Consider the following 25494-nt stretch of genomic DNA (forward strand, 5'->3'; position numbering starts at 1 on the left):
AGATATTGGGATAGAGAGTACGCTTATTAAGTTTGCAGATGACACCAAACTGGGTGGGGTTGCAACTTCTTTGGAGGATAGGGACATAATTCAAAATGACCTTAGCAAGTTAGAGAAATGGTCAGAGGTAAACAGGATGAGGTTTAATAAAGAGAAATGCAAAGTGCTCCCCTTAGGAAGGAACAATCAGTTCCATACATACAAGATGGGAAGCGACTGTCTAGGAAGGAGCATGGTGGAAAGGGATCTAGGGGTCATAATGGACCACAAGTTGAATATGAGTCAACAGTGTGATGCTGTTGAAAAAAAAGCAAATATGATTCTAGGTTGTATCAACAGGTGTGTTGTAAGCAAAACTCGTGAAGTCATTCTGCCGCTCTACTCTGCACTAGTTAGGCCTCAGCTGGAGTACTGTGTCCAGTTCTGGGCGCCACATTTCAAGAAAGATGTGGAGAAATTGGAAAGGGTACAGAGAAGAGCGACAAGAATGATTAAAGGTTTAGAGAACATGACCTATGAAGCCAGGCTTCATGAACTGGGCTTGTTTAGTTTGGAAAAAAGAAGATTAAGGGGGGACATGATAGCAGTTTTCAAATATCTAAAAGGGTGTCACAAGGAGGAAGGAGAAAATTTGTTCCTCTTGGTTTCTGAGGACAGGACAAAGAGTAATGGGCTTAAAGTGCAGCAAGGGAGGTTTAGATTGGACATTAGGAAAAAATTCCTAACTGTCAGGGTGGTCAAATATTGGAATAAATTGCCAAGGGAGGTGGTGGAATCTCCCTCTCTGGAGATATTTAAGAACAGGTTAGACAGACATCTGTCAGGGATGGTGTAGACGGAGCTTGGTCCTGCCTTGAGGGTGGGGGGCTGGACTCGATGACCTCTCGAGGTCCCTTCCAGTCCTATTATTCTATGATTAACTAGAAAGAGTAGAATAATGCCAGAGTAGCAGCAGACCCTTGGATCATCGTATCAGCCCAGAGCACCAAAGAGATTGCCACTGCAAAATAAATGTTCCAGCTCAATGGGACATTGAATTGACTTTGATTTCAACAAGGGAGATTCCAGTATTCCTCTTTCTGGGTCCATATTTATAGTTAGGTGTAACAGCTTTGCTCAGGTACATACATAAATTTGTATTGTCAGTACTGGTGAAGCATTTCAAGCAGTACATGGCACAGTATATATTAGTTATTTGTGACAGCTTGATTACAGATGCTGCTGTAAATCATGGGCCCCATTCTGCCAGGTTTATGCATATCGAGTAGCATTTATGAGAAAATTCCAAGGGTCTTCAGAGAAGACTAAAACTAAACTTCATTTTTTAACGTATTTGTCTGATTCCACTTTTATACCTTGTCCTGTTCTCTCTTCAACCTCAACTTATTCTCTTCTAGAAACCAGAATCATCTTCAGATCCTTTTCTGCATCTTCAAACTTCTTTCCCTCTTTCCAGGGCTAATCCTTAATCAAGAATATGAAAAAAGTGTCTCATCGATCAACCTCATATAAAAGATGCCCAGTAACTTTACATAGAAGACCTCATTGAACATATTTAAAATCTGCCAGAACTTCTTCATAAATCCCCACTCTCAGGGATTTATAACTTAGGTACTAAAAATTCCTTACTGCTAAAGCAGTCCAGATAACTTGTGTGAAAAATTGGGAAGGGGGCGGGAGGATAATAGAATCCTATATAAGAAAAAGCCCTGAATATCAGAACAGTCAGGCCCACCAATAGCAATTCCAGGCCCAAGGGCAGAACAGTCAATAGGCCACAGGCACACCCAAGACATGCCCATGCAGACACAGCCCACCAACATGCTGCACCTGCACAGGCTAGTACCCAGCAAGCTGCCTGCTGCACTGCTGGGCATGCACTTCTGGCATGGCCAGGGCTGCCACATGCCTGCCAGATAGGCTTGCCAAGTGTCTAATCTTGCAAAGCCAAATCTTCGCATTCTCATACACTCTGATCTAAAAGCTTTAAAAAGTTTGAAAAGCTTAAAAAGGGTAAAGGTTTAAAGTTTTAAAAGTTTAAAATGCTAAAATACAAGTTAAAATCAGTGACTGAATAAGTGGTGTTGTTCAAAGGAGTTATATATCCCTTACTGCTGGGCGTTATCAGTTGCGGCTCACTAACAGCTGATTACAGGAGCTTCACATCACCATCATCAGCTGCGGTTCATTGACAGGTGATTAAAGGGGCTTTGTAGTATCATTATTCATGGAGGGTATGTCTACACTAGCTCGTTAGTTTGAGCTAGGTATGCAAATGAAGGCAATCAGAGTTGCAAATGAAGCATGGGATTTAAATATCCTGAGCTTCATTTGCATGTTCCCGGGCATCTCCATTTTTTAATCCCCCTTAGTCCGAACTCCATGCCTGCCGCTACACGCAGCATAGAATCATAGAATCATAGAATAATAGGACTGGAAGGGACCTCAAGAGGTCATCGAGTCCAGCCCCCCGCCCTCAAGGCAGGACCAAGCTCCGTCTACACCATCCCTGACAGAAGTCTATCTAACCTGTTCTTAAATATCTCCAGAGAGGGAGATTCCACCACCTCCCTTGGCAATTTATTCCAATATTTGACCACCCTGACAGTTAGGAATTTTTTCCTAATGTCCAATCTAAACCTCCCCTGCTGCACTTTAAGCCCATTACTCCTTGTCCTGTCCTCAGAAACCAAGAGGAACAAATTTTCTCCTTCCTCCTTGTGACACCCTTTTAGATATTTGAAAACCGCTATCATGTCCCCCCTTAATCTTCTTGGAATAGGTAGTTCAAATGAGAGATCCTAATTCGAACTACCATTACTCTTCGTTCCACAGGATCTCTAATTCAAACTACCTACTCTGCCGTGTGTAGCCGTGGGCACGGAGTTTGGACTAAGGGGGATTTAAAAATGGTGGTGCCCAGGAACATGCAAATGAAGCCTGGGATATTTAAATCCCGGGCTTCATTTGCAACTCTGGTTGCCCTCATTTGCTTACCTAGCTCAAACTAATGAGCTAGTGTAGACATACCCTGAGTCTCTCCTGCGGGCTATAGTCATTCATCGGGTATACAGGGGGGTATACTTGGGTGTGGGGTTTATTCGCTAAATTACGTTAAGTATTTGTACAGTGACTATATTGGTATTTGTACAGAGTGAGATGGGAAATACATGCAGATTGGTTGCAGGGTGGCTCTCTGCAGATAAAGCCATTTTCCTTCCAGCCTCATTTGTGTGGGGAACTGCAAAGTAGCAATAGGCATAGGTGTTTGGTTTATTTCAAAACAAATAAAATATATCATCCATATCCCGGGGAGAAGACAAATCAAATCCAGGCAGCAGAGTGAAATCTAGATTTTTCGTTGCAGAATCACATTCAAAGAAATATAAAGGAAACCAATGGCTGTGCATAACGATAACTATTTCTGCAGAAGAGAGGAACCTTCTGAAAACCACAGCACCAGTGACTTTATTAGATCTGATATGAGCCAGGAAGAGAGACAACATTGTTCTGTGAGAACCAGGCTGCACAGAGCACAACACATTGCTGTAGGCATGTGATTGAAGAGACAAAGAAATGGGAAAATAAATGTTATAATTGACTTGCACTGGGGAAAAATTCAACCTCTTCTGAAGTCAGAGATCCCCTCTGAGCCAATCCTAGGGCACATTTTCCCTGTTACCACATCAAGGTCCACATAATAGAGCCCTGGTGGACACAAAATTTGTATCCACATCCACAAAAAAGATCTGCAGATATCTACATTAACATCCACATCCAAGGACACAGATAAAGGAAATATCTGTGGATTTACAGGACTCTACACCTAAGCCCTGGTCCTTAATGGTATCCTTCCTAAAGACCTATACCATCTCTGGGAGATGTGATATTTCCTAATCAGGGTTTCAATTGTCTGATGTTGCATATTTGCAATGTTTTTCTTTTAAAACTCTGCTTACCTGTTTCTCTCAGCCATGGCAATACCCTGGTCATTTAATACATTCTTTATGCCAAGGAATGAGAATAATTATTTATGTTGGTGCAAGAGGACATAACTATGAGGGACATAATTCAGGAAGGGAGAACCTGGGCTGAGTATCATGAAAAAACATTTACTTCAGCAAGATCTCTTAGGGTACGTCTACACTAGCCCCCAGTTCGATCTAGGGAGGCTAATGAGGGCGACCGAAATTGCAAATGAAGCGCGGGATTTAAATATCCCGTGCTTCATTAGCATGTTCCTGGCCAGTCGCCATTTTAGAAATTGACTAGCCCAAAGTAACTTCCCTGGAATGAGGTTTACCAGCTAATTCAATTTAGGGCTTTAATTCAGAATCCCGTTTCACTGCCGTGTGTAGACACGGGCAGTTACGTCGGGCTAAGCAATTTCTAAAATGGCGACCGGCTGGGAATATGCTAATGAAGCGCGGGATATTTAATTCCTGTACTTCATTTGCAATTTCGGTCACCCTCATTAGCCTCCCTAGATCAAACTAGGGGGCTAGTGTAGACTATATCAGTCTCTTCCAAGGGAAGTAATGGAAGACACATTGCTTCAACCAGTTAAACTAGATTGGATGAACTAATAATCAAAATGTGGGGAACAAAGCTTAACTGGAAGGAGAATGCAAAATGCTTTTTCATGAGCAGAGTTTCTCAGTTCTAGGATGGAACTTCTGGTCTGGTGAGAGAGAAGAGAGAAAGATGCCAGAATGGACAATACTCCAGTGATTAGGGCATTGCCTGATTCAGAACAGAGTCTTAAATTATGTCTCCTAAGCGTATGTGAGCACCCTAAGTACCAGACTATTGCCTATTCTAGGGCAGGTCACTCACTCTTTCTACCTCATGGTTTTTCTCCCCTTCTCTCCCCGCCCCCCCCAAAAACCCATTTCTAGAGGTCTCATTCTAAAACCTCAACATATTTCCAAACATTCTAGCTTCTGACTAGCCCTGCTTAGTAGGTGCATTCAGTCTGTGATTTCTGTTGTTCCACGAGTGTTGTGCCAATACATGGAGATGAGCTGTAACACTTTGAAATGTTGGCTTTTAATATCCCCATTAGCTTTTGATGAATTCTCCCTGAGTTCTCATACTCAGTAGGCTTTCTGAAAAGGTGCTTGTTCATGAAGAAGATTTATTTTTCATACTTACTTTATTGTGACAATTCATTAAAGTCTTAAGGTGAATAGCTCAGTCATAGCTAGAGGTACTTCTGCCTGCTTTGCAGAACAGTTGTGTGGTATGAGATAAGGTACTTATTAGCCAGGATGGGTAGGAATGGTGTCCCTAGCCTCTGTTTGTCAGGGGCTGGAAATGGATGACAGGAGAGAGATCATGTGATGATTACCTGTTCTGTTCACTCTCTCTGGGGCATCTTGCATTGGCTGCTGTTGGAAGACAGGATACTGGGCTATATGGATCTTTGGTCTGACCCAGTATGGCCATTCTTATGTTCACAGAGGTGCTCTAACCTTCCCATATTGTTATAGTTGAGTTCTTTGACTCACCCCTTGGTGGTCTAATAGTTCTCTGGAAAGACAGACATTATTCCAAAACATCTGGGGCCACATTGTCTGGGGTGCAAGCTTTGCTGAGCACAAACCCCATGGGTAAGGGAGAAAAGATGGCTTTAGGCGATCATCATAGTGCCCCTGAGCGTCAGTAGATCATCACAGGCCAGACTCCCCAGCATGAGGCTTGACTCAATGATGCCAGGGAGCAGTGGCTCTCAGGAGTCATTCTGGTAGCTGAGGATTCCAATGGCATTGGACTGCCCAGGCCACCCTTGTTTTCCTCTAGATATACTTGGAGGCCAGAAGGGGAAAAGGGCAGGGACTACTACAATGATTCATTGCCTGTTGGCATTACACAGGCATTACATAGGGTTTGAGAATGCTTTGATTGAGAGACCAATTCAAAGCTGCCCTGACAGCCTGCAAAATCTGATCTCTGGTGTTTTGTAGAGAGCAGACATTTGCAACATAATTTGCTTATGGTAAAGAAAGAGATGGTAAGTTTCTTCTAAATCATTAGTTAATGCATTAAATTGCTATATACTAAACCTTTGAACTTTTTGGCTCTGTCAGTGGCTTATAACATCTAATACACTGAGAGGAGCCACCACTAAATTGTACATTCCCATTTTTTTTAGTGACCACCAGCGGTTACAAGAATATGCTAAGTCGGTGCATTCATGTGTGTCATTGCCATCATGCCTGATGAATACACTCACTCCATCACACAAAGATCAGTGAGGAGCTCAGCCTAAAACAGATGTTACAATAGGGCCCTTTGTATCTATTGTTTCAGTTCTGCAAAGCAATAACTGGACTATATGAACATATGCATATCTTTTCATCAATCTAAATCAGCTACACTGTATTGTTTGTCAAGGCACTAGACATATTCATTGATAAAATAATAATGGGTAAAGAAAATAATCTCTTTCTCCCTAAAAGATATATTTAAAGAGGCACTTAGATATCACAGTGATGAGTGCAGCAGAAGAACCTAAATAGAAAGAAAATTGAATTTATCTGAGCTCAGAGAGGGTGTACGTGCAGAATTCAAAGTTCAGATGAGCTAAAACAACATGTGCTGTGTGTTTCTTTAACACCTCCAGTTTGTGTGAATTATTTTATCATTAAACGTGCCTTGCGGTGTGCCGTGTAGCCAAAAGTTACTTAAATAAACAGGCAATGAACATAGTATACATGACCCAGACAACTTTATTTTGGTAACGTTAGTTGATAGCTGGAAATTTCTTTTCATGTTTTGTGACTTTTAATGTTATTGTGGGTAAAGTGAGAAAAAAGCAATACACACAAAAACATATGAAATGAAATGAACTACTTTTATTCTCGCTTTATCTATATATACCATCCCTAGCTGTTGAACCACCAAAGCTCTGTATTCATCCTTAGCTCTGTCATTAAGCTGAAGCTGGTGCAAGGGGGCATAAGTGAATAATGGGATTTCAGAGACTCACCTCATTCTTTAGCTTCAGAGGAGTAGCCAAGTTAGTTTGTAACTAGAAAAACTTTAAAAAACAACGAATAGGTTAGTAGCACCTTAAAGACTAACAAAACATGTAGATGATATCATGAGCTTTTGTGGGTACAACCCACTTCTTCATCTGAAACATGGCTGATACAAATGATGTATCTTCCTAAACTGCCTGCAGATCACTTCCACTATTCTTGAGGTGCTCATCAAATCCAATTCTTAAGTAGTGTGCATGCAAGTCATCTTTGCATTTGGATTGTGCATTTTGAACACACCCCCTCGTGTCAGGGTGTGATGGTGCAGGACTTTTCATCTCCAGCTCCCCCTTTAAGCCATCTGTCTTTGTGCACTACTCAGCGGCTTCTCAAATGGAGGGCTACTTCAGATCCCTTCTAGGGTAGCAGGAAGAAGTCCAAGTGTTATCCAAAGTCCTAGTGAATCAACCTGTCTTCTGGGCCTTGTATTCACTGGTTTCCTGAGTTCCACTGTCTGTCCCCATCTCTGCTCTCACGTGTTCTTCCACCACACCTATGACAGCCAGCCTGTTTTCTTCCTGTTACTTCTCCCCCTGATGGAAGGACACACTGCAGCCCAGATGTCTGCTGAGTAATCACCTCATCCTTCCTTGATCCCTCCCTCCTTGATTGACAAGTGACAATCTACTTACTACCCAGGTGGAGTGAATATGCCAAACTGGCCTTTAACCCTTTTTCACCCATGTTCAAGGTTCACCCTCTAACCGACTGTAATTAGGTTGAAGCATGGCATATTTTACTGATCAGATTCAAGCCTGGAGGTGGAACTTCCCATGTGACTGCCCCTGGAATGGAGTGTTAGGGTAAGTTCAGTGTCCAATTCCCAGCACTGAATTCCTTTAGGTTCCAGGATGACAAGAAGCAATATGCTTAAACTGCAGCAGGGGAGGTTTAGGTTGGACATTAGGAAAAAGTTCCTAACTGTCAGGGTGGTTAAACACTGGAATAAGTTGCCTAGGGAGGTTATGGAATCTCCATCACTGGAGATATTCAAGAACAGGCAAGACAGACACCTGTCAGGAATGCTTAGATGGTACTGGGTCCTGCCATGAGGGCAGGAGACTGGACTTGATGACCTCTCGAGGTCCCTTCCAGTTCTAGTGTTCTGTGATTCTATGAACCAGTTAAGTCAGCACCAGTCAGAACAAAACATCGCCACAATCCAAAAGGCAGATGGGCAGCAGCAAGACCCGAGTTTACTGCACACACCCAGTTCCCCATGCCCATGCCCACAAGACCTAGAACACTGAGTGCAGAAAGCAGGGACCAGGAAGCAATAAGCAGAGGAAGCAGGAAGACAACATGCAGCAGTCTTCACAACTTCCTTCTCTTTTCCTCAAAACGTCAGTGGTATCTTGCCAGGGGCACTAGGCGATGCTGGGACTCTGATTCAGCTCAGGGGAGTGGATGATGTTGCACAACATTCCCAATTAGCCACATGACATCATCATATATCGAAAGAGTATCTATCCTTTTTCTCTCCCTCTTCCCCTCCCAGTAGGCAGTATAGCTCACAGGCTAACAACACATTTTCCACTTCATACTCACACTGGCCACACCATGTAGCCTAACATATCACTACCAAGATTTGAAGATAGATAAGTGCAGCCTAACACAACTGCAGCTTTTTCTGAATCAGCAGCCCTTGTTTCACTGGTATCTTTCTTGTAGGGAGGTGCGAGGCAAGAATCTCTGAATAGTGGGTGCTACATGTTGTTTGCCAAGAAGAACAAAAACTACCACCACCAATAGCCTCCTTCAGGTAACCCCTAAACTGAGCAAGTTATCAGTCACACATATGGACTTATGCAACAGGCAACCTCCAAGGACCCTCTGCCAGTAATGGATGGGGGATAGCATAGGACATCTTGTTCCTAAAATGATGTTGCAGCCACCTGCTCCAGAAGCCATCCTCTCATTTGCACAGTGTGGCTAGGAGAGTGCCTGTGCATCAAAGATTTGCATCACTGATAATGATCAATAATGATAAATATTGTGATGTATGGCATAATACTAACATGCTCACTGCCATGGGACTAGACTTTTGCTTTAACTGAAGGCAACATACACCGGTCACACAATTAAAAGGCAAAAAACCACACCACTGCACTCTAGACAGTCGACAGATTAGCCACATCCAGTGGTTAGTCTGCTACTCTGAGAACCAGGTTTGCATCCCTGCTTTGCCAAAAACTACATATATGACCTTGATCAAGACATCTCTCTCTCTCTCTGGGTATGTCTACACTACCCTCCTAGTTCGAACTAGGAGGGTAATGTAGGCATACCGCACTTGCAAATGAAGCCCGGGATTTGAATTTCCCGGGCTTCATTTGCATAAGCAGGGAGCCGCCATTTTTAAATCCCCGCTTGTTCGAACCCCGTGTAGCGCGGCTACACGGGGCTCGAACTAGGTAGTTCGGACTAGGTTCCTATTCCGAACTACCGGTACACCTCGTTCCACGAGGTGTACCGGTAGTTCGGAATAGGAACCTAGTCCGAACTACCTAGTTCGAACTACCTAGTTCGAGCCCCGTGTAGCCGCGCTACACGGGGTTCGAACAAGCGGGGATTTAAAAATGGCGGCTCCCCACTTATGCAAATGAAGCCCGGGAAATTCAAATCCCGGGCTTCATTTGCAAGTGCGGTATGCCTACATTACCCCGCTAGATCGAACTAGCGGGGTAGTGTAGACATACCCTCTGTGCATCAATTCCCTGTCTGAAAAATGGGGCTAGTGGTACCTCTGTCTCGTGAGGGCATGGTAAAGATTAAAAATTGTAAGGTGCTCAGCTAACTTTGTAATGGGAAGAGTACCTTTGTGAGATATTTGCTTTATGCTGTTCACTTTTTATTGCTTTATTTTTTTAGCGAGTACTTTATAAAGTTAGATGCCTCAGTTTTCTCCCATATGTAAAATTGGGGAAATGATGCTTATCGCCTTCGTAAAGAATCTACTGTTCAAAAGTACTGTGCAAGAGCAAGAAATTATTCTTAGTGTTGACTAAGTGCTGTATATTTATTGTGAATCCATATGTGCTATCAATATATATTTTATAGTATACAACAAACAGTCTCAGCTATTTTGGGGCACTCTAAAACTAAGACCCCTAACTGCAGCTGTACAGGGGCATGGTGCTGAGTAGCACAGCTTCTGTCAACTTTGACTGGAATTATGGTTTCTCACTTCCTCTGAAAAAAAATCAAGCCCCAGGTGTCTGAGGCGTTCAACATTAGAGGCAACATTTTAAAATTCCGTGTATAAGTCTGTAACATCAGGTGCAGAGCTCTATACAAATTATTGAAATACATCTCTGTAGGAGATTCCCACACTAGAAAACATTCTCAGCCAGGCTGTGTCTTAATTCTACATGGAGGTACAGGGCAGGACACAAGAAGGCTCTTCCCCCATCCTTGCATCCTGGCTCAGGAGCAGAGCCCCAACTAGGTATGTCTACACTGAGGTTAGATACCCAGCACTGGCTCATGCCAGCTGACTCTGACAAACGGGACTCTGACTAAAGAGTTTTTAACTGCAGTGTAGATGTTACAAGCTGGGCTGCAGCTCAAGCTGTAGCCTCCTGTGTGGTATGATGATCCCAAAATATAGACTACAGCTTGAGCCTGAATGTCCACATTGCAGCTGACACAGGTGTCCAATTGCCAGGTAAACATACCCGTAGGCTATGTCTACACTATCAAGTTATTTTGAAATAATAAGTCCCAAAATAACTATTTTGAAAGAAGCTTATTCTTTTTCATCAGCAGGAGTTTTTATTTCAAAATAACCAGCTCCTTATTTGGAAACAGGCTTGGTAGTGTGGACGCTCGCCTTGTTATTTCGAAACAACACTGTAGACATGCCCCTAAGAGTTCTTATGCTCAGAATGCAAAGCCCCAGCCAAGCTAGTGCTTCTGCAATTTAAAGTCTCTTCAAAGGGAGCAGCTAAAGATGAGGTTATGGCCCCAATTGCTCCTGCCCACAATTACCAGCGGAGCTGTTTTTCTGGGTGACGATATTGTCTTCAATAGTGGCTTAGCAGCCACGTGTCCAGGAGTGTTGGCGGTATTTTGCTTCAAGTACAGTACACCCTGGAGCCTTAGTTGACAGCGTGCATTTTCACACAAACACACCCAATGCGGTCTGATAGTGATAGGCCACAATCAGTTCCTATTTCCTTTGTGTTGATTGCACCTTCCATCCACGTCTCTTGGTATCCACTTCTCTTAGAATGTTGTGGCTTCTTTTCAGAACTAGTATATCCTTCTCATCTTGTTTCTGCAAAACACTGTGGAGAAAATATGTGAATCGGAATTTACATTTTGCATACTCTTAAAAATAACCTGGCTGGACTACAGCTAACACTTGACAAAAAGTTTGCTTTTTAGATCCACACAGCAGATCTCTTTGCTCATCCATTCTCCCAATAAGAGGCAATACACATACTAAGGGAATATTTTGAAGCCCTTTGACTACTACACTTACAGGTTGTACAAAATCCATTTGTTTTGCCAACAGTGCAAAGTTTGAGTGTGACTCCACATACATGGTTTCCAAAATGGTTTCCAGTATGTATTCTAAGTACAGATTATTTTCCTTATATACTGACATCAGGGCCAAAACTGATTCCCCCCCCCCCCCCCATCTCAGATCAGTGGATTATCTCTTCTTAATATCTCGTGGCAATACCCTTGTTCCATTGATTTTCCTTTTATGGAATTAAAGAATGGTTTTAATAGTCACTACAGTCAGGGCCTCTTTCTTCTGCTTCAGTAAACTCATTTCTTTCTGTTACTTAGTGGAAGAGCCTTTAATGAGTTAGAACAAATGGTTTTCTTAAAAATAAACAAAAAAAAAAACACAACCCAACAATGCCAGATGCATACATAGGTACTAAAAATGCTTGCCATTCAAATAATCACACAAATGTATGAGATATCCTTAGCTTTTTTATAGCTTTTTTATAGTTTATCCCTCTGTTTTCACAAAATGTAAATATGGTCAAATTAAAACAGAAGACATATTTGAAGTTTCAACCGAAGGTCTAAATTGAGGTTCCCCAGTTTCGCCTGTCAGTGAAAATGATCCAAAACTAGAAAAGAAGAGTACAATGATGATTCACAGAATGTTTTCATCAGTACTGGCTTTCGCTTATACATGCCCACAATAAGGACAGTACAAATACTAGTCCATCTTTAGGGTCCACCAATAAAGATATTTTAAATAATCAAATCTGAGCACCATTTTTTTTACAGACCAAAATTCTTCAGTGTGAGGAATGTGGGGGAAAAAAGCGAGAAGTTAATTTTCATGAAAACCTCTTCCAAGTACTGCACTTCCAAGAAAGCATCAGAATGGAGCTGTATACAAAAAAATCTTAGAGAAACAGATCAAAACAGATCACATGCACATGAAGTGACACAGTGAGACCCCAGTGCAGTGGTGAGCAACCTGCATGCCCCCCCTTGTTGCCCCACGCTCACACGTGCCTCTCATTCACAGTGGCATGGAGCCTACTCCTCTCCCTCCTTCCCAGTGTGCATTGTTCAAGCTCTGGGGATATGTCTACACTACCACCCTAGTTCGAACGAGGGTGGTTAATGTAGGCAACCGAAGTTGCAAATGAAGCCCGGGATTTGAATTTCCCGGGCTTCATTTGCATCTTGCCAGGCACCGCCATTTTTAAATCCCCACTAGTGCGGACTCCGTACCCGTGGCTACACGCGGCATGGACTAGGTAGTTCGGATTAGGCTTCCTATTCCGAACTACCGGTACACCTCGGTAGTAGGTAGTTCAGAATAGGAAGCCTAATCCAAACTACCTAGTCTGTGCCGCATGTAGCCGCGGGCACGGAATCTGCACTAGCAGGGATTTAAAAATGGCGGCGCCCGGCAAGATGCAAATGAAGCCCGGGAAATTCAAATCCATTTGCAACTTCGGTTGCCTACATTAACCACCCTACTTCAAACTAGGGTGGTAGTGTAGACATACCCTGGGAGGGAAGGAGGTAGGGAGGGAAAGGTGCACATACAGTGTGTGCCTCAGCAGATACATGGTGCTCCAAAAGTGCTGTGGGGGGTGAAGAGGAGTAGGAAGTGCAGGGGTCCAGTGCCCCACTACATGAAAAGGAATGTGTAGGCCACAGGTGGAATCCTAGTGGACTTCAGGCCACAGGTTGCCCACCACTAGTCATAAGACTCACTGAGACACAGGAGGGCCACTCATATGGCCCACTCACTAGTCTTGGTTGCCCATTGCTGCCTCAATCGGAGCACTGAGCTTGCTGAGAGGGAGGCATTCCCACACTTTCGAGGGGCTCGTTCCCCCTCTCAGTTTTGCCACTAAGTCAATGCCCCTCTGCAGGGTAAATATGGCTCTAGTAGCCTAGTCTCAAAGTCTATGCCCCTCTAGCAGGGTAAGTATAGCTTTTGAGGCCTAGCCGCCCAGAGAAGCCTTTCCCAGGTCAGGGGTTGATTGTTCAGGGCAGGGAAAGGGGCAGTTGGGGGACCTGGGCCTCCCTCTCCACTGGGTCCCAGCCTGGGGCCCTTTAGGTAGGGAATCTGGCCGCTACACACCGAGCCGCTTTCCCAGTCATGTGCCCTGGGCTGCTTCCTGCTGCGCCTGGCTCCCCTGGGGCTTATTCACCTCCGTGTCAGTACTTGCCGGGGCTGGTGCTGAGGTTGCAGGTGCTCCGGTCTCCCAGGCCTGTTACTCCTGGGGTCCATTGCGGGCTCTGTCTCTGGCCTCAGCTACTGCAGAAACACTGGGGTTGCTGCCTGTGCCCTTCCACCCTCCTATTGCCTTTCCAAGTGCAGAGCTCTCTCTGCTCTTATACTTGGGCTCTGCTGGGAAAATGCTCAGCAGGCCTGGATGGGTGGAGCCTTCTCAGCCACCTGGGTCTGGGCTGCTCCCCACCCCATCACACACACCCATGGGGTGCTCATTATGGGACTTGCCTACACAAAAGCTTGACAACTGCTCGTGTGCTGAGACCACCATTTAACCAATATAGTCTCATTGTTTCATTGTCCACCCCATCTCTTGTTTTGTAGTCAAATTATAAATTCTTGGGGGGGGGTTGTCTTTTTTTTGTTCAGTGTTTGTACACTGTCAAGCACCACAGGGTCCTCATTCATTACTAGGGCTCTTAGATGCTACATTAATGAAAATAATAACTAATGAGTTGGGATTCATGTGTTGCTAGCTACATAAATCTTTCATTTGAGCTAGTACTATTGTAATTGGCTCTGCTTGTTAGGAACATTAATTGGGCTCTTCTTAACCAGAAATGTTGCAGTATTTACTGCTGTTCACACTAACAAATGTGAAGGGCAAAGGAAAGTGCCTTTTTCACCTGACTCATCCATTCTATTGTAAGCTGATTGATGCATGCAACCTTTCCTAGCCAGCTCTACAGAGACTTCATACTGAAGTCAACAGAGGGAGACGAGCCATTGCTAGTGTCTTTCTAAAAGATGGATGTAACCCACACACCTAAGCTATGTCTACACTGGCAGGTTCTTGCGCAAAAAGGGCCATTCTTCCACAAAGTGTCCACACTGCCTGCCTGCTCTTGCGCAAGAAGATTTACAGTAAAGTGTGGTGAGAGAGGGATTCTTGTGCAAGAGCTACGCTCTTTTCTAACAAGTGTAAGCTCTCTTGTTCAAGAGGGCAGTGTGAACACGCGGCACAGATTTCTTGCACAACAAAGCCCTATAGCTAAAATGTCCATCAGAGCTTTCTTGTGCAAGAACCCACCAATGTAGACATAGCCCTAGTGTGGTTCAATGTCCCATGCAGTAGCACCTAGACCACAGCAGCAGCAAAGAACAAAAGACCTCTACAGCGTGGGCTAAGCGGCAGTTGGCTTTTAGATCAAGGAGTAGAGGTTCTTACACTAAGCTTCAGAGGTCCCAGGTTCAAATGCACTTGGTGGCAGTTACACATACTCTAGCTCAACCAGAGATTATGGGCTCAATTACTGCATGAAATTCTATGGACTTGGTTTTAGGGGAGGCCAGGCAAGACCATAAATGTTCCTTCTGGCCTTCGGCTATCAATCTATAATGATCCAACCTCTCCTTGAAAATCACTAAATCTTGTTTTTACATGACAGCCGAAAGTACTTGATCTTTGCTTGAATACAAAAGCCCTCTCTCAGCTGCTTTTACAGGAGGGAATTGTTATCAGCGTTGCTTAGTTAATCTGTTATTTTAACACTTGGTCACTAGGCAAAGATGTGTGGTATAGGTAAGCTAAGAAACAACTTGTGCAGCTCTTCTGTGAAATTAAAGTTTGCAACTGCTGGAACAAAACAGGACTTCCTGCAAAGATGAATAATGAAAATGGGGTGGAGGGGAAGTCAGACAAACCATCTCTCTTTTGATGTTTTTCTGGGGTTTCTCTGACATAGTCTACTTTTTTTTAAAGTGCACTAGTTTAACTATATGGATTATTAAACATCTTGCAATACAAGCCCCTAATGCAGATGCATTTAAGGCAAGTTAAACATAGACTTTAACCAATTTAAAACAGTGTAGCTTGCCAACTTAAATTACCAATTTAAATCAAATTGAGTTAAGCAAAGTGTAAACAGTTTAAGTGCATCTACATTAGCAGATTACTTTGTTCTAACTAGGTCAATCGACTTAGTCTTTTACCATTTTTCCTAATATAGCCAAATCCTCTATCTTAATCAAACAAAGAAGTTGATAAATATTAGCTGCTTTCCATGTTACTTCCTAGAAATCCCTCCATAAACCCACTTCTTCTACAACTATTAACCTATGTCAACATGACTCTAGTGCCACTCCATACTATAATCTTCACAAGTTATTCTTAGAGCTAGTCAAAATCCTCAATTTTTTTACAAAATCTAAAACAAAATGTTTCAAAACAAAAAGTAGAATTATCAAAAAAGTCCAAGGAAGAGAAAATCTGAAAGAAATATGTTTAGAAATAATGGCAATGTTTTGTTTTGAAACCTGGTAGCCCAAATTCTGAGGCCTTCTGACTTAGCTGTGGCTCCCAGAGTTTTCAGGCTCCCATCTCTGCTTTAGGAAGTCTGGAAATCCCCAGAGCTCAGGGATTCCATTTCCTGTTACAGAACCAGGCGTTTTACTCTCCCTGTAGGTGAGGAACCTAAAGCCCAGGGACCAAATACAGTCCTTGGCTTGCCTGGATCTGGCCCCTGAGGCTTGGGAGGATGGTGAGTGGGGTGGCGCACACAACATCTACTAGCCTTGGTCCCCTAAGCTCTGGTGTACAAGGATATTGGGGGAAGTGTTTTTCTCCTTCTCAGTCAGGGGCCACATCAGTGAGGCTTTTGTGGAGTTTTTTGTTTTTGTTTTTTGCTTTCCACTTGTGTGCAGCTCCCAACTAAATTTTCTTTGGATCAGTGGCCCCCGATTCAAAAGCGGTTCCTCGCCACTGCTTCTCCTTCAGCTTATGCATGTCCGACACTTAGGGTATGTCTAGACTACATGGCTCCGTCGACGGAGCCATGTAAACTAGTTTACCCAACATAGTCAATGAAGCAGGGATTTAAATAATCCCCACTTCATTAAAATAAAAATGGCCACCGTGCTGTGCCGACAGTCAGCTGATCTGGCACAGCACGGCAGTCTAGACGCAGATTGGTTGACAAGGGAAGCCTTTGTCGACCGCTCCCTTATGTCTCGAGAAACGAGGTTTACAGGAGCAGTCGACAAAGGCTTCCCTTGTTGACCGATCCGCGTCTAGACTGCCGCGCTGTGCTGGATCAACTGATTGTCTGCACAGCGCAGTGGCCATTTTTATTTTAATGAAGTGGGGATTATTTAAATCCCCGCTTCATTGACTATGTTGGGTAAACTAGTTTACATGGCTCCGTTGACGGAGCCATGTCATACCCTTATGGTGTGGTGGAGAGTTAGCGGCCCAGAATACTGGCTTAACCTCTTCCTCTGTTGTGTGGGGTTTGTATACTACATGACAGAAGGCAAAAGGCACATCCCTGACACAGAGGCCACTCCATGGCCAAATGTCCCATCCATATGCCACACTTGGGTGTGCTGGACTTCTCAAAGAATAAATTGCCCATGAATCTTTCACATGGGGGAAACAATGTATTTTTCCTTAGCTTCATTCTCTGAAATGACCCAATGGTTTTGACTGAGATTAACACACAAGCACACACATTACCAATTTAAACAAAGTAATCAGCATGTGACAGATAGCCGACATGGAAAACTTCAGTAAATAGTTAAAATTTGGCAAAGCTATACCCTCGAAAAAACAGGGTCTCATAATGGGAATTGTTGAGTAATCAGAATTATACATGGCATATGAAAATACACACAGACAGATAAACTCTCGTTCATGCAAACTTCCTGTGTGACCTCGGGCAAATCACATAATCTTCCCGGTACATCAATTCATCTAGTCAATAGAGAAAAACACTTTCCTACTTAACAGGGGATTCGTGAAGATAAAATTAGTTAGTAATTGTGATGGGCTCAGAAATTATCATAATGAAGGGTATACAAGTGCCCAGAAAGAGAGCCAGAGTACCAGTAGGAATATAATACATTATGGCACAGTGCTCGTAGTAAAACCAATCTTCTCTTCTCTATATTAACTCCCACCATGTAGGAGTTAACCTATAGCATTTTCATGATCTATAGCTTCTATTAATATTCTTATGACTATTGCAATTACTATTCTTTGACAGTCATATCTGCACCTTATATATAACAGCATTATGTGTCGGCAGTAAGAGGAGTGAGTGAATCTAGAAAGATTACAGTTTGGAGATCTGAATTACCACATGCATTCTTTCTTGCATGCTCAGTTTGAAATTCTAGAGAGCAGGGCTTTTTTGGGGTAGTGGTGTTAGGGAGGTGATTTGTTTGCCATGTTGGCTGATTACACCTCAAAATATATGGCAGACTTGAACACTAATGGTTGAAGCCATCTGTAAGTTACTTAGGCTGGTTCATGGAAAGTTAAAGAGCATATAGGAAAAAAACAAAGACACCAATGTAAAATGGGTTTTAGACCAAATTAACACATTTCATTTATGTTGATCCTTTTTTTACAGAGGATTGAAAAGTCCTATACACACACACTAAAGAGATTTCCCCTAAAATAATAGTGATACCTAGCTTTCATTATAGCACTTTTTTATCAGTAGATTTCAGAATGCTCTAACATGGGCTACGTCTAGACTGCAAGCCTCTTTCGAAAGAGGCTTTTTCGAAAGATACTTTTGAAAAAGCCTCTTTCGAAAAAGAGTGTCTAGACTGCAAGCAATACTTTCGAAAAAGGAAGTCGCTTTTTCAAAAGAGAGCACCCAGGCAGTCTGGATGCTCTCTTTTGAAAAAGCCCTGTTTGCATTCAAGAATGCCTTTTTTCGAAAGTGTTCTTTTGAAAAAAGGTGTTCTTCCTTGTGAAATGAGGAGTACCGCCGTCGAAAGAAAAGCCACGTTCTTTTGATTTAATTTCGAAAGAACGTGGCTGTAGTCTAGACGCAGGTGAAGTTTTTTCTAAAAAAACCCTGCAGTCTAGACACAGCCATGGAGATCAGAATCATTATCCTCATTTTATAGATAGGAGAAGATGGCACAGAAGATGAAATGACATAGCTAATGTCTCTCAGCAGGACAGTGACTGAACTGGGATTAAAACCCAGACCTCCTATGCTATATATGCTAGATATCAGGACAGAAGGCAAGCAACCAGAGAGCAGCAGACAACTTGTACACTGAATGCTGCACAGACTTTGGGGAATGGGACATTTTTTTAGCCATGGACATGAAAGTAACTCCTTAGCTCACAAAACAATGGCACTGTTAGAGCAAGACTATAATTTATAGGCACTGTCCTGCTCTAGGGACAGGTTAGAGACTATTAGTCAGGATGGTCAAGAATGGTGTCCCTAGCCTCTTTTGTCAGAAGCTGGGAATGGGTGACAGGAGAGGGATCACTTGATGATTCCCTGTTCTGTTCAATCTCTGGGGCACATGGCCGTGGCCACTGTTGGAAAACAGGACCCTGAGCTAGATGAATATTTGGTTTGACCTAGTATGGCTGTTCATATGATAGCTCCATTGCCTCAGCAGTAGCTGCTGGAAGAATTGTCTCCAGATCTGTGTGTCACACAAAGGGAGTACATGTTAGAGAAAATAGTGAAGCAAACTAGTGTTATAATTTGAGCTATTAAAAAAAAATTCTACTCAAGTATTTTTCAATGAGAAAATGCTGTTTCACTGAAATCAGAACTTTCCAAGGGAACATGTCAGTTCTGGCAAAGATTTGGTTTTTTTAGAAAATCTAACCCAAATGTCCCACTTTGAGGTTATTGGAGCAGCAAGCAGATTTTGATTTTTCATTTTGAAATGACCTTCTGGTAATATTTTTAAAATAAATTATATTCTAAAATTAAAATTACCAATTAGAATAAAGACTTTCAGTTTTATCAAAGCAAAATATTCTTATTGAAACAAAAAAGTAAAAAAAATCTTGTTTTGTTTTTATTCTGATTTGAATGAAAAAAATAAAAATCTTGATATATTTTGAAAAATGGAAATGTCATTGTTCAGCCAGGTTTATACATAACAAGTAGCATACTTAGTGCTCCACCAACCTAGCTGTGATTAGTTGCTAATGCATTGTATATTCTGTAATAAAAATTAGTCTGGGGGGAGGGGGAGAATTTGAAGGAACAAATAGTATCACCTCTGCAGATTTTTTTTCACTGACTTTTTCAAAAAGGTCAAGTTTAGAGAGAATGACAGAAACATGACTGAACTCAGAAAGATATTTTAAAAGCAGAAATGTGTGGTTCCTTTCCTGATTCGACTACATCCAATACACTAAAATCTCTTCATATTCTACAGGTTTCACACATGATTAAAAAAAGAATGGAAGAACCTTGGTATTACAAAACCAGGGGGAAACATATCTTTCACAATGAATCAAGCATTTGTCATACACCAAGAATATTTGCCAAGGCTAGAAACGGCATACTAATGCACTATAATAAGGTAATGAATAAATGTACTTAAGAAAAATATGTTTCTTTTTATGTCTGTGGAGGAAGCAGTGTTTTTCCTTTAGGACATATTGAGTGGTTGTGATCTGTGTGTCAAAAAGTAACAGAATATGAAGAAGGAAGTAGGTGTTGCAATATAGCGTGTACGTTTACCATTCAACCACTTGCAGAAAAATGTGGTCAGTTAGACGACACAGCTTCAGATTATCGGATGTGGATGAGGAATCAGGTAAGATATATACATATTTTGGAAATAAGTCACTTGAAGAAAAAATACTGATTCCTACTAAAGTCAAACAAGGAATCCTCAGAACATCTGAGTTGCAGTGATATATTGAACAGATCAGATGATTGCTTTGTTATGTGCTTTACTTAAATTATACAAAGCCATAACCCTACGTTTGTGCCCAGTTTTTACTCAGTCCTGGATCAGGCAAACTACTCTCAAAGTCAATGGAAGTTTGTTTGAGTAAACACTTAATAAGTTATTGGACCTTTGCATTTGGTCCACTGAATTTAAGGGAGTTGTTTTTGCTATTCCAATAAAATTCCTGTAAATGCACACATTTGGTTTTACTTTGAGTATTTGTAACATGTGCATATGCATTCATAGCATTTCAAGTGACATTACAATAGGTTACAATTCTTTTGCATGTCTAAGGTTTTTTAGTTCATTGTATAGATCAGAGGGTCTATTCTGATGTATATGTCTGCAAATCATTCCCATTTGTTTGGAGTTATGTGCATATATGAAAGTTGGGATTTATATTAAATAAAATACCACCTTTGGTCCCTTTTCTAGTTCTATCAGAATAAATCATTGTGGAAACATGATTTCAGTCACCCAGTTAATTACAAAATACACATTTTCATTTATTTGTGAAAAATGCATGTGTTTCTGCCGCAATATTATTCTTTATGCACTTCTATGCTTTGACTGCTCAGGATTAATTTATTTATAATTATTTTTAATGCCCCAAATCACTCAAGTTCTTTACATATGTATACATTTAGATAAGCATTGTTCAAAAAGACTTGAGGTAGAATTAAAAAAAACCTTACCTGTTTATGTCATGTAAGCACTTTAAAAAAAATTACTCCTAATCCTCCTGTAATGGGCTTTGGACCTAAACTTTAGACACATTACAGGTGATAGCAACAAACAATAGGGTGAGAACCAGGGACCTAAAACAGAAGGTCAAACAGCTACTTAGATTTATATTTTATGTTTTTGTGGATTTGCTCTATGTACCCACAGACATATACTTTTGCTTTAACTGTTTACACACTAAGGTATTTAAAAATATTTTTATTTTGGAAGAGGTAGACAGGAGGAAACAGTTGGGAACAGAATGTGAAGGGTAAAGCTGTATAAATAACCAGGCTTTTTTTCAATTATCTGGTAATTTTGAAAAATCCAGAAAAGCTTGTTCAACTCAAGACATTTCATTTTGGATTTGTTTAAAGATTTTAAAATATTTTAAATACACTTAAAGGACACTTTCAAATGAAAATTCATTACAAAATCAAAATCTTTCTTCTCAAAAAGATCAAAACAAACACTTTAGAGAGTCTTTTGGATTTGATGTTTTTTCAAAGCACACCCTTTGGTAAAACTGATGAGAATTTCTGATAATGTTCAATTTAAAAAGGTCTATGATTTTTGCAAAAAAAATTATTAAAAATTATGTCCAGTTCTGGCATAAGAGACAGGGGAAAGACTAGCATGAACTCCATATTATACATTATACTCCCTTCCTGCTTCATTAATCCTTTCTTGACTACAATGGGCCTAGGTTGCAGAGAGATGTGAATTTGGCTCCTCTAGCTCCACTTATTATATTTGCCAGAATAAGGCTGCTATTAACTCAAACTTTGCAGTTTCTTTTGGCTTTCCTGCTTCTTTGGAGCTTTGTCAGGGAGCTTTGAGCAGTCCAGCTTGTTGGCCTAGCTCAGAAAACCCAGTGACACAAAGTTTAGAACCTAAGACCATATAGTCTTAGGGTGTGTCTAGACTAAAGGGTTTTGTCGACAAAACTATACCTGCGTCCACACTACCGCTGAGTTCTGTCAACATAACATCGACAGAACTCAGCAGTTTTGTCGACGCTGGTAAACCTCATTTTACGAGGCATAATGCCTTCTGTCAACAGAGTTTCTGTCGACAGAAGGTGTTATTGCATGTAAACTGTCCTTTGCGTCCACACTACCATGTCGACAAAGCAGCTTGCTTTGTTGACAGAACTCAATGTAGTCTAGACGCTCTTTGTCGACAGAAGTTTTGTCGACAGTATCTGTCGACAAAACTTCTGTCGACAGAAGCCTGTAGTCTAGACGTACCCTTAGGGCCCAATCCTGTTCCCATGGACGCTGCTGGAAAAATTCCTATCAGAATGTATTCAGAGAAGGCTCAGACAACTCATTTATGACCTGCACTGGTTCATTTCTCCCTGTTCCCTTAGAAAGTCATGTCTTTTTGGTCCTGTGTTACTTTTAATCCATTTAGAGCATATTGTACAACTCTGAAGTCAATAATTTTAAAGGCACGGAGGAAAATACTTTTTTTTTTTTTTTGGCCTACTGTGATTTACTCTAAATTATGATATAATTCCCCATATTGGGAAAACAGATTTACACAGTATCCAGTCTGCAGAAGAAATTCAGGTATAATGGTTTCCTACCTTATAGAATCATGTATTCTCTTAAACATAGCTGATAAGCTCTGTATGATGTATGCAGTGTTACTGTGGCCCTGTCAGTCACAGGATATAAGAGATGCAGGGCAGGTACCAGCTTCTGTTGGTAACAGAGAGACAAGCTTTTGAGGCACACAGAGCTCTTCTTCAGGTCTAGGAAAGGAAGCCCAGGGTCACAACAAAATGCAAGGTAGAACAGATAATTTAGCATACTTAGCACACATCGTAAAGGACCAGTCAAAGCAGTGTGAGCCTTTAACACTTCTGCAGTCATAGTATAAAAAGAGGGGGTTAGTGGGTCACATTATTGTAATAAGCCATAGATCCAATGTCTCAGCTCAGTCCATCACTTGCTGGTGTATTACAACAATCTGTCACCCACTAACCATGAATGGTACCCCTTTCTTCATTGCTGTTCATGCTCACCTCCTGTCTGAAAGGATTCCTTTACTATGTTGACAGCATGAGTGGTTTGAAAGTGTGGAAGTGGAGCCAACATCAGGGGAAAAAATAAAAAGAGCCAGTGTTGGTCTTTTTATTAAAATAAAAGTCCCCAAATGTTCAAAGCTTCCCACCATGTGAATGTGTCAAGGGTGTTTTCTGGCCTATGCTTCAGTTCTTCATGCTTTACAGAAGATGACTCAAAAGGAGAATGATTTTCATCTCCTGTTACTTCTGGGTTTCCAGCTAGTGCTAATGGCCAAAAGCTCTGTGCGACAGACTCGGACCCATCAGCTGCTGCAATCTGATCCTATTGCAGTCTGGGAGTTAGGTGGGCATAAGCCCTCCCATATCTATCAATCTATTCCACCTTGCCTTTTGCTGTGATGCTGGGAGTGACTTTCCGAGACCAGAAGAAGAGCACTGTGTGGCTCCAAAGTTTATCTCTCACCAACAGAAGTTGATTACCAGTAGAAGATATTACCTCACCCACCTTTGCTGGTATTAAATGAAAAATAATGCATAGCTTTATCACATTCTTAATCCTCAATTATTCTGGAGGTTGTTTTCTTGAATACACATGAACCCTGGTAGCAATCAACTTCCCCAGTGCGAAGTGAGTATAAAATGCTACCAATCTGATTCAGGAGCAATTCATACCCACTTTGCAATTAATTCACTCAGGTCTTATCTTCACTGTACAGTGGATTGATGCTGCAGTGATCGATCCACCAGCACTTGATTTATTGCATCTACTTAGACGCGACAAATCAATCTCCAAGCACTCTCCCCGTTGATTCCAATATTCCACCTGTATGAGAAGATGAGCTGGAGTCAATGGGAGAGCAGCCCCCTCTGCCTTTAGTGCACCGAATACACTGTGGTAAGTACGTCAACTGCACATAGATTAGATTGAAGGGGGAGGGGATTTAGTGTAGACAAGGCCTCAGTTGTAAATGACTATACATGGCAGTGGAAAAATCTAGCCCTCAATCTTTCAGGGAATCCTGAAATTTTTGCAGTAGCTTTCTCTGCATGATACAGTGGATTGGGCATAGTTCTTTGGTTCTTGCTCAGTTCCTCAAACACCCTATTTGCTAAACAAGGGAGAAAAGTATGTTTGAGTGTCGAGTCGGTATGTGACATTGAGCAGAACAAGAATTATGTGTATGCTGACTCCAAAATGGTTTGTTACACAACTCACTTGGGGTATGTCTACACTACAAAGTTAGTTCGAACTAACGGACGTTAGTTCGAACTAACTTTAATAGGTGCTACACTAGCGCTCCGCTAGTTCGAATTTGAATCGAACTAGCGGAGCGCTTAGTTTGAACTAGGTAAACCTCATTTTACGAGGACTAACGCCTAGTTCGAACTAGCTAGTTCGAACTAAGGGCTGTGTAGCCCTTTAGTTCGAACTAGTGGGAGGCTAGCCCTCCCCAGGTTTCCCTGGTGGCCACTCTGGCCAACACCAGGGAAACTCTATGCCCCCCTCCCGGCCCCGGACCCCTTAAAGGGGCACGGGCTGGCTACAGTGCCCGTGCCAGGTGCAAGCCTGCCAGCACCCAGCTAGCAGACCCTGCACCTGGCACGGCACAGAGCCACCCACCCGATGCCCCCCAGCCCACCCCCTCTTGCTGGGACCAGGCTGGCGGCTCCCGGGAGTTTGCCCTGGACCACAAGAGGCGGGCACCTTCCTGGGCTAGTGCGGACATCGTGGACCTCGTCCACGATCTCCGCACTAGGCACAGGAAAGTGGCCGTCTAGGGCAGGAGAGCTGCCAGCCTGGCCACCCAGGACCAGGTGTGCATGAAAATCAAGGGGGTCCACTGAGACCCCCGACACTGAGCCCTGAGCTTACAATGGCCGTACTGGGTCAGACCAAAGGTCCATCTAGCCCAGTAGCCTGTCTGCCAACAGCGGCCAACCCTAGGAACCCTGGAGGGGATGGACCGAAGACAATGACCAAGCCATTTGTCTCGTGCCATCCCTCTCCAGCCTTCCACAAACTTTGGGCAGGGACACCACTCCTACCCTCTGGCTAATAGGACTCCATGGACCCAACCTCCATGACTTTATCTCACTTCCCTTTAAACTCTGTTCTAGTTCTAGCCTTCACAGCCTCCTGCAGCAAGGAGTTCCACAGGTTAACTATTTGCTTTGTCAAGAACAACAACTTTCTCTGACTAGTTTCAAGCCTGCTACCCATTCCTTTCCTTTGGTGTCCTCTAGTCCTTCTTTAGGGGAACTCAGGAAGAACTTTTATGAATGCACCCTCT

At 42.4% G+C, this 25494-nt stretch overlaps 1 protein-coding gene across 2 annotated transcripts in view; it reads left to right on the forward strand.

The window, feature by feature from the left end:
• Nucleotides 1-20183: 20183 nt before the first annotated feature.
• The window catches only part of LOC112543526 (P2Y purinoceptor 8-like), a 32489-nt gene continuing 27178 nt past the window's right edge, over nt 20184-25494 (forward strand). The window contains exon 1 of one of the 2 annotated variants that reach the window (XM_075915771.2): nt 20184-20307. The gene's annotated coding sequence lies outside the window, so the exon portion shown is untranslated. The remainder of the gene's footprint in view (nt 20308-25494) is intronic. The other variant, XM_025177827.3, reaches the window with a different exon arrangement.

Source organism: Pelodiscus sinensis, chromosome 1, assembly GCF_052426305.1.
Source record: "Pelodiscus sinensis isolate ZL-2025 chromosome 1, ASM5242630v1, whole genome shotgun sequence".
NCBI classification, from domain to species: Eukaryota; Metazoa; Chordata; order Testudines; family Trionychidae; genus Pelodiscus; species Pelodiscus sinensis.